The sequence below is a fragment of the Phalacrocorax aristotelis genome, chromosome 1 (genome assembly GCF_949628215.1).
Source record: "Phalacrocorax aristotelis chromosome 1, bGulAri2.1, whole genome shotgun sequence".
NCBI lineage: Eukaryota > Metazoa > Chordata > Aves > Suliformes > Phalacrocoracidae > Phalacrocorax > Phalacrocorax aristotelis.
In genome coordinates, this window is record NC_134276.1 from 102513007 (window position 1) to 102523411 (window position 10405).

General features: G+C 41.5%; 1 protein-coding gene across 1 annotated transcript in view; it reads right to left on the reverse strand.

Moving 5' to 3' along the window:
- The window catches only part of MRPS6 (mitochondrial ribosomal protein S6), a 46894-nt gene that overhangs the window by 12997 nt on the left and 23492 nt on the right, over positions 1-10405 (reverse strand). The gene's annotated exons all lie outside the window — the stretch shown is intronic.

The following is a 10405-nucleotide window of genomic DNA, read 5'->3' on the forward strand; positions in this document are numbered from 1 at the left end:
ATCACTGCACGTCTCATTACTTTTGCATAGCCAACACCCAAGCCCTTTTAAGAGTTAAGGGACTGACGAGCAGTAATTAGTCTAACATGCAGAGATTTCACTCCTTAGAAAAACAAGTTTGAGGGACAGGCAGCCAAAAAACAGTAGGTAAAACAGATGCCACGTTTTCTCGCTCACTGAGTATCAGAGCTCTTCAGAGTGCTGAATCATTGCAGTAATGACACTCAACAATATCTACGAAAATGTTAATAAAGTACAAATTAGAATGTTTTGAAAACAACTACAAACTTATACACTCTCAGCAACAAGAAGTATTTTAAGAAACAGATCTCCTACAGAGAAATTAAACTAAATGGATGCCCAACTGAACACAAACCAAACTGTACAGCTTTCTTCTGTGTTCCTTGCAACACCTGCACGTGAAGATATGCCCAAGTCTATTTGTCCAGAGAGATCACAACAGCTGTAAATGGAAAAGTAATGGAAGAGCTGATTTGCAGCTTTATTCAGATTTTATTTTGTTAAATCAGACCACCATAATAATTTCACTGTCCCTTCTCGGACAAGAGTAAAACTTGCGTAAGCCTTCAATCACCTTATGTATAAGATGACTGAAAGTTAGTTTCCTAAGTCTAAGGTAGAGATGTACACCATGACTAAGAAAAAGGGTTGTTTAATGTCCAGATCCCTTAATAGAAATTGGTGGGAAAAGGTGGTACTAGAATCTCACAACATGCAGTGCAGCCCATGCTCCAGCATGTGAAATTTATCTTTCATTTTCCTGAGGATACAAGGTGATACAAAAGAGCTTCCAAATGCAGAGCAGAAATGTTCAATATATGACGTTTTGCAAGGCTGATGGCTCTTTCAAAGACCTGAAGTACAGATGGCCTGAAACGGTTTCTTGTTTCCACAGGCTAACTGCCCTGTGGCAGTCAAGAGTCAATCATGGGATCATGCCTACTGCTCCTTGCTATCAATCAGAAATTTTATCGCCCTCTCTGCAGCTGCATAAACCGTTTGGGAAATTTATTTCCAACACAAAGAGCCTAAACAGTTATAAGGTCAGCAAAAATGCCTGGACCTTTTTTTCAACATATGTTTAGATTGTGTTGTGAAACAATTACGGGGACCAGACAAGTATGTTCACACATGAAGAAGTGTTGCTACCCTGCCAAAATTCTTCAATGCATTAAAACTATTGTTTCTCACAACAGACAAATACTAAAGGTATGTCCTGTCACAGTGTGAAAAGTTAGGATGAAGGGATTAAGAAATTTTATGGATTATACTATACTAATTTAAATCACATTTTAGCTCAAAAACAGAAATAACACTATTCTTCTGTTGACTTCGGATGGCTGCCTCCATTATCACTGATTAGATTTTCAAGGAAGCACCTTTCGTGCTTAGGACCTCCCTCCCCAAAATGTTTGCAGAACTAATTGGGTCTCCTTTTAAAATTCCTCTTGGTCTTTTGCCACAAAGCAAGCCATTCCCACAAATGTTATAGGAGTCTGAATTTCTAGAGATTTCCAAAACTCATTCGAGCTTACCTGGAACAAAACCAGTGTGTTCAAAACTTACAAAGGGGAGACTGGCAGATGAACAGGCAGACTGCAACTATACAGCCCTTTGCTAGAAAAATAGCATTAAACCAATTCTGTAAAATCATTTGGGCACTCGCACGTCGATGCTACAGCTACTGATGCTGGCTAGCTGCTGATGCTGACTATGTTAATACTTCCATTCCCCCCTCTAAATCTCTCTCTCATCTCTCAAATACTTCTGCATACTAGATTCAAATACTACAGAGTACCACATCAACACAAGGATTTTCTTCCAGGACTGGATTCTTAATCTTCCCTACATGCTTATATTTTGCATTACTTTTCATCCTCTAACGTGTCTGAAAGCTACCACCAAGCAGTCCCTTGCAGTCCTCTCTCTCCAGGAGCCCAAGAAGAAGGACAAGCAAATACTATCAGAGAAGACCTGGGAAGCGGCAGCTACAGCATGTTACTCCCTCCATACTTGGAGCAGTATTCAAGGAGTAGGAAGGGTGACTGTGAAATCTGTTGGCTGAGCTGACAGGACTGAAGGTGAGGAACAGCATCAAGAAAAGCCAAGTAAGGAGATCAAGTAGTGTTTTCACAATAATGGAGAAAAGCGTAGAACAAAATCTGTTATTCTGCATCACACCCACATGTTGTTTGCCATAGTGGAAAGTGTTCTTTCAAATTCTGCTATTGGAGAAACATCATTAACAGCCAGAGAAAGGCAGCAGCTCCCCTTTACTTGACTCTGTCCTCCACACTCTACAAACACCAAAACACAAGGGGAGAGAGGGAAGCATAGGGTCTTTCCTTAATACTTTCCCCGTCAAGAATTTCTACCCAAGCTCCTTATTGCTGTTTTAACTTAACTTACATGGCACAAAGGCAAGAGAAGCTGGCCCAAACTCTAGACAGTTTTTGTGTTGCTTCTATCAACACAGGATCTCAGCACCCAAACCCATCTAAATGAGGAGCTACTGGTGAGACACCCTCGTTTGTTGTGAGGCAAGTTTCACACAGACAAGCCAAAAACTAGGGTAGCAGAGCTGCTAGCGATATCCAGAGTTTAATGCTGTAAGAACCATACCAGAAATCTTTTCTGGTTTCAAGAAAGAAGAGGAAAAACAAGAACAACTGAGTTCACAAAGCAGGAACCAAACTACACATTCCTATCTAAAAGGTTTTGCCTTTTAAACAATAATCTGACACCGACCATCAGGATTTTACTTATCCACCTCAGTAAGGGAAATGAGCAGTTTTAGGAGAGAAAGGGCAGCTAACGTAACAGCTTTAATATTTCGTGCACTGCAGTGCACCTGTAGTGCTTCCAACCCTAGGCTTGAAAATACACTCTTGGAAAGCAACAGGATCTGCCATTCAAATCTTCTCCCACTGTGCCTGCTGTGTGTGGTTAGGTTGCAGAAGCCTCCACGGCGCTCAGGCAATTATTGCAGGAGAAATCTGTCAGGTCAATGAATAAAAACACTGTTAAGTTTACTGTTGCTACTTGTCTCCCACTTGCATAAAAAATGCTGATCCATAAACAGAGCTCTGTTCAAAAGAGACCTTAATTGACTGAGACCTTTAGACAAACAGCTGTATGTCCAGCAGTGGAGTTGTCTGACATAAACTTCTTAACAACCATGTGCATTTAAGTTCAACATTATTGGGTAAGCTCACTCCTCTACATCCCTCATACCCTCGCATGACACACAAGCTTTTTGTCTCTTTCATACATGCCAACAGATCAGCACATTCCCTGAGTGGCTCCATGTCCAACATGATGTGCAGTTTCTAAACACAATGAAGCCTAAGATCAAGTCCCATGTATTTAAAAACAAAACAAAACAAAAAGAACAAGAAAAGAAAGCCGCAGATTTCTACATTAAGGATTGTAAAATATAACGCGTTTCTGCAACCTCCCCACTTGTGGACATACTTTGAAAACACAAACTAATTGTTGGTTTTGAAAGCTTGTCACTGTAATCCCTCTCATTCTTCCTCTCCAAAAAAGACCATGGTTTATCATAGCTTGCCTAAACCCATTGACCAAACTATATATAGGCTAGCCCTTGCTAACCATAATATCCACAGACACAGGTTCCTTGGTTTGCCTCAGAGCCAGCCCAGCTGAGGACATAGGAAATGGTATTGCCTGGCTCCCAACCCAGGACCCACAACATTTTTTCCTGAACAGCCAGCACTAATTCCAGTACCACAGATGTGGGGAAGCAAAGATGGGGGAGAGAAAAGGAGAAAATGGAAGCTGGTGCCAGGACATCCATGCTGGAGAGGAGGAAGCGCTAGCAGGAGCACGTAAGCCCTGGTATGTAATTCTAGCCCTGGTTCCCCCTCCTGTGTGAATAGTCAAGCCAGAGCCCTTTCAGCTGGCTTCACCCTTAGTGAACTTGGTGAACTTTGTTAGTGAACTTGGTTCACTATCATTTGGCCACAAGTAGTTATCCTGTTCTCAGAAAGGTACAGCCCTACAGACCCGACCAAGCCATGAGAAGAAACAGGAGGTCACTGCAGGCTGTCTAAGGGCTTTTCTTTGGAAAACTGCCCCTGGAAGAAGTAACTGAAGGACTTGTCTACAGATCAAAATTCCCCACTCCTCTACTCCCACGCTTTTTAAAATGAGAGCTGCCCAGAAGAACATGTTAACTACCATGTCAACCCCGTATCTGCCGGGCAAAACAATCACAACAGAAGTACACCACAAAACATACTTTCTGTGTATCATTGGCTTTCTCCACAGATGAGGATCGCTGCAGCCATGTTTACCACGCATCTGCACCACCAGCAAGACCCCATGGAGCTGCTGCCGATGCTGCAAGAACTACACACATTGAGATCACTGGGCACCTTTCCACAAAGTGTCTAGTTCAGTTTATTTAAAATTCCACTATTCCCATTAAGTTATACGTAGCCCCAGGTGTCTCACAAACCACAGCTGAACACCATGACCTAAGTACTTCCTCCATACTTCTGGCTTCTCCCCTTCTCCTCGCCAGCCTTTCAGCTTAGCATGATCATCACTGAAGTGATCAGAAAGCTGTTTAACAGCACAGCCTTCTTCAGCATCTCACCAGACTGTGCAGATGGAAATGGACAGGGGTGCACCATCAATTACTGCCCAGGATCAAAGTCATAAATGCACCATAATAACCAGCGAGTACTGCAACACAGCACCAACAACCTCTTTTTGAGAGGAAGTTATGTACCACCAGTGTGAGTAAAAAAAACTATAGCATGTTTTTTATCAGTCAGACAGAACTCACACGGCAACCAGAAAGTGTATTAAAAATAGGCGAGCAGGGAATACTGTGACAGCAAAGCATCTTCTGTTCTACCAGAGGCCAAACAGACATGAGCTCGTCAGCCATGAAGCTGCGAAGAACAGCTTGGAGACAGACCAGAAACATAGCAAGGGCTTGAAATAAAGCTTTTGTAATGCTGATATCTCCTGAAAATCAAGGAGCGACCCACCCAGTCCTAAAGGGAAGGACAATGCTGTGGCTGGAACTAGAGCCACGTGAAAGGACTCTGCACCACTGCTCAATTTTCCATCTTGTTAGCTGGCCAGAGGGAGCTTAAGAGAGGACAGAAAGTCAAAAGTATAAAAAACATAACTAGCTGAAAAAGAAGCCACCAAAGTTCCTCCAAAAAGTCTTTAGAGAGAGGAAAGGAAGAGACTTAGTTTTAGGGCTAGGATGGTACTCAAGCTTTTCTGGCCACTTACTCAGTTCAACAGGAAGCATTCAAAGTCAGTGGGCACATCTCCTTAAATTATAAACAGAAAGCAATCCATCATAATTAGCTTGATTATCCCTGCAATGTAGTAACAGTAGGATAAAATTATGTCTGTCTTTGGTCGTTAAACAGTTACAAAAGATTCTGAAATTATTTACTGAGGTGGAAATCAAAGAATGCAAAATCTATGTTTACAAGAAAGCTGCAATCCAGAAGCAGCAAAACTAGGGGGAAAAACAACTCCTTACTGTCATTTACTACATACCACTAGAAACTTATTAGTGAAAATGATAAAAAAAACGCACATACATTTGTGAAGTAGCCAAGATCAACACTGGCATAAGAAAGAAGAGCTTTGCAATAAGAAACCAGGGGAAGCTGGAAAGAGCCATTTGATTGTCACACCCTGTTTTAGAACACAAGAAGACATAGCAAACAGATGAAAAAATAATCAGCAGATTAAGAATGGACAGCAAAGAAAAAATTTCTGCTAATATTAGTGAAAAATTATAGCCAAGCATACAACACAGCTAGTGGCAGGGTTGTTCTTTATCTGGCTAGGGAACAAACTTGAACTCCGGGTGCAAGATGTAAAGCTGCAATTACTATAAAAGCACAAACAACACAGAGCAGCAGTCCTAAGTAGGGTACAGCCACTGAAGGATATGTACTATTCAGAAAAGATCAAAATAAAGATAAAAGCAGTAGATCAAGTAAACAGAAGATGTGGGAGCCGTGCTGCACCCCTGCTAAAAACGGCTGCATGTGACCGACTAGCACGATCAGGATGTCCGGAAACTGAGCAACAAAAATGTGAGGACTCTGGACACCTGCCTGGAAGTTCAGACCCGCACAAGGGTGGGGAGGGATCAGTCTAGGGAAAGCTGGACATAGGACAGCACTAGGTAGGGACAGAGGTTTCTCTAACTACAACAGTACAAGTTTCCCAATACAGAATAAGGAACAAATGGGAGAAATCCAGGTGCTCCTGAACATGGTAACCTTTTGTATTTCCAGCAAACATTGATTGAACAAAAAGGCGTGATACTATTCTAGAAACAGATTCGGCAAATAGCGAGAAAGTTATAGCAGGAAAGTCACCAAAAATAAGTTTGGGGGAGTGATCAAAACTGACTCAGTCTGAATTAAATATAACCCCCCACCCTCAAAACAGATCTTTAATTAGCATTTTAATGGGGTACTGGTCAAGGAACTAGCAACTTCACTTCATGTAAATATGAATCCCAGGAACTTGGATGCAGAGGAAGCAGCACCTTTTAAAGTCAAAGTGATGCGAGTACCTCTTCTGTTCCAAAATCCACCTTTCTTCTTCAAAGAACCTAAATTCGACAATATATTTTTTTAACTCAACATTTAAGATCAAAGGAAATTATTAAAGAAACTGAACTAAAAACCAAGCAATACGAGTGCCCTATAAATACGAAGTCTCAGTTAAATTAACGTATCAGTCTCAACACTGAACTTAGCTGAATTTAATTAATTTTATAGAGCTGTTACTCTTGATAATTTCTAAAAAGAATTCTAGAAGGTGTATTGTAAGTCTGAAGTAAACAGCAACAAAATCCTCCACGATTCAGGGCCATTTCAAGTGTTTATTACTAGAAACAGTTAACATAAAAATTGGCCACAACTTCAGAATCCATTAAACACCTTCCTTAAAACTCCATTTAGAAACTTACCCTCTTCTTCTCACCCACAATAAATTATAATATAGACTGCAGTGTAACACTCCTGGTCAGCTAAAGTCTGCTTATCAGAAATGTGCTAAGGCCAAGCTTACCAGAAACTAACAGTAAGTTTTGACCCTCTCATGACTTTTAGATGTGAATACATTTCATCAGGTTTACTTTATGTGTTCATTAAGCTTCAATAATCAAGAGTGGAAAGAAAAATAAATTTTAAAAAAAGAAAAAAAACAACAAAAAACCCAAAAAAACACGGAGGGAGATATTTTCAGACAGCTTTTGTCCCTGGTCTTTGAAACACATGCAAACACACACGTACGCACTCACACACAATTCCTGTTGTTTCCACATTTGTTGTATATAAGATGAAAAACAGAAGACATCCCAATGAAGAGAACAAAAAGATAAGACGAAAAGCAGAAAAAGGGGGAGGTGAGAGGAAAAGAAAAATTCTCCCATCTTGTGATACAGAAACTGGAACTACAGTGAAGAAGCCAATGCTTCTTTCACCTCCTCCTCACTTCGCAATGCTAAACCTCTCCCTGAGCACATTGTGAGGGGACACCTGGTTGCAGTTTGCCAATTCAAGTCATCAGTTGCTCTCCCCAAAGCAATGAGCTGCTAGTTTTAAGATACTCTGGGACTTACTGACTTCTCAAGCCTTCCCTTTGATTCCTCAAGCGTTTGGACTACGATTGCCCAACCTCACAAGACCCCGAGATAAGCAAAACGTAAAGCCACACTTAACTGCGCAGCCTAATCAAGAACTGCATTAAGTCATCCTTAGACAAGTTTAAAAAAGAAATCCAGTGCATGACAGTATTTTTAGATGTATTCAGGATTTTAACCACCACAGAGCAGAAGTTTTGCTCTTTCTTCCTCTCCTTCTTCCAAAATTACAGCTGACTGTTAGTTTGCTCCTTTCTTGAGAAAGCTGATTATGCCTCCTCTGGATAAGAGGTCTTGTAGTGCAATTTTACCCATTAAGATACTTAATATTACATAATTCCTATGAAAACAGGCTGTGGATGAAAAAACAACACATAAAAACCAGCACCAGAATTAAGTTGGAACTTAAGTTTGGAAGCTTACTTCTCAAGAATGTCACCTATACTATCAAATTTCTCAAGACAAGACTAATTTTAAGAATTTTAATTCTGGATAAGATCTCTATTCTCAAATAAGCTTTGTCTTTCCATCTCCTGCCTCTAACTCAGCCTTGTTTCCATCTCCATACCCTGTGTGTATAGCTCCCCTATTATTTTCTCTCATCACCTTATTTTAAGCTTTTCTATTCACTCATATATTGAACACCAGCTTGGAAGACTTACAGACACTGACAGAAAGTGTCCAAAAGCAATGGCTGCTATTCCAAAGTGTGCTGAAACCCATCATCCCCTTGCCCCAGGTGTTTGACAGGAAAAGGCTGCCTGAATGCAGAGCTAAATGCTGCTTCAGCTGCCTGGCACCTCCATCCACCAGCTTCAGTGCAAGTTGGGGAAGGGACACAAATCAAACCACCTTCACACTGCTGCTGTTACCACTTGTTTCCCTGGATGCATCAGGGACAAAGTCAGTGGTATTAAGAAGCAGAAGGGTTTCGGTGTGTTGGAAACAGTAGACAGCATGTCCAGGGTTCACAACCCAAGTCACCCCCCTGCCATGCGATACTGAGCCTGGTACTTTTCCCCACGAGCAATAGCTCACTCACAACCCATGCGCAGGCAGCTCTGAACCCACAGAGGTTCTTCCAGTGTAAGTGCTCTGGGCATGTTCAGCATTTTTCAAAGTAGCTTTCGCATATCTGTAATTGGGGAAAATCTGCACAGCAGCAAAGGCAACAGGCACTGCATGGCTTCCAGAAGACAAACACTAGTTTGGTTGAGAGATGCAGCTGTGAAGGCCGAATACAATTAATTTTTACGTTCTCTGGGTTGGAGGCGTCCAGCCTCTAAGTGCCAGCAACAGTCCAGTCTTGGGAGAAATACCTGCAACTTTCCAAAGCATCCATTGTAGCAGTTCGGTGTGCGGATATACTGCAACCAAGTCACCAACACTCCAGACCTAGGGTGTACCACTAGCACCATCCAGACTAGTCTACACCACTGAAAAGCTCCCTTCTATGAGAGAAGTCTTTTAGGGGCTAGAGATCTGATTCCTAACATGTAGGTGTCCTACCCATCACACACATCCTTACTGCCACAGAACAAAGAAAAGTCAGGACTAAGGAAAAATTGAACATGGTTAGTGAAAAACCTTTCCAAAGAGTGTGTGAGGACCATAGCCATAATTTTTAAATCCTCATTTTTGCAGAACTATCTTTGGCTCTGAACCAGAAGAGCATTTAGGGAGGAGGTTGCGCTGTTCTGACCAACTGGTGTGCACAAGTGAAAGTGAACCTTGTCAATTTCTTGCTCAAATTCTCCTGTATGTTACTGCATATATTCTGGGATACTCAAAGCTAAGTTACAAAACTAGTTTCATCGTTCAGATAAGTATTAGCAGTTTCTGACAGGTTAAAGGGTTATCAGTATCACAACCATAAAGTCCAATTGTCACCTTATTCCTATCAGGCCATGAGCACCTAAATAAAAAAATCTAAAATCACTAAGTACAGCTCGATTAAACATGCTTGCTAGAAAGGCAGGAAGAGATCATGGAGCTGAAACCTCCCGGCTGGTTCACTTTCCTGGCATGAGAACAAGCAGAGGGCAAACTGGGACAGCCACATCCAAGGAGGGACAGTTCACTTCAGAGCCAATGGGCAAAGAGTACTCATTACCATCATCTCCTTGGGTTTTTCCAGTGAACCCTCAAAACAAGTGCTGCTGCAGCATTTATTGAACCTGCCCACAACTTGCTTGGGCCAGGACTCCACACCCAGACAAGCATAAAAGTATCAGACATCAGTAAGTTGGAAATTGACAGAGTCTTTCCTAACTAACACAAATGGAACCAGCTGGTGACAAAGAGGCTTCTTGAGTCTCTCTTAAAAATCAATGAAATGGGAAGCTGTTCGCTGACTAGAAAAAACACTTACTTAACTAACTAGATAACCAATTAATTAACAGCTAACTAAGAAAAACACAGGAGTCCCACTCCCTCCTGGAAATCACAAATCCAAACCAACTCTGCCAGCTGGAAAGCTCTGCTTATTTTTTATCCCAAATCCAAAGCTTCCTCTTCAAGTATGTTTTGTACCCATTCCTTCAACCAACCAACAGCTTCCACTTTTCCTTTAAAATACAGCAGCAAAAGAATGCCAATAATAATTTTGATGAATGCAGCATTTCCTCTGCAGTTGAAAAATCTGGCTTTAGTGTCCTTCCCACAATTTTTGCCAACATACCCATCTCTAAAAGATGCCAATACCCCGTCTTTGAAAGGACA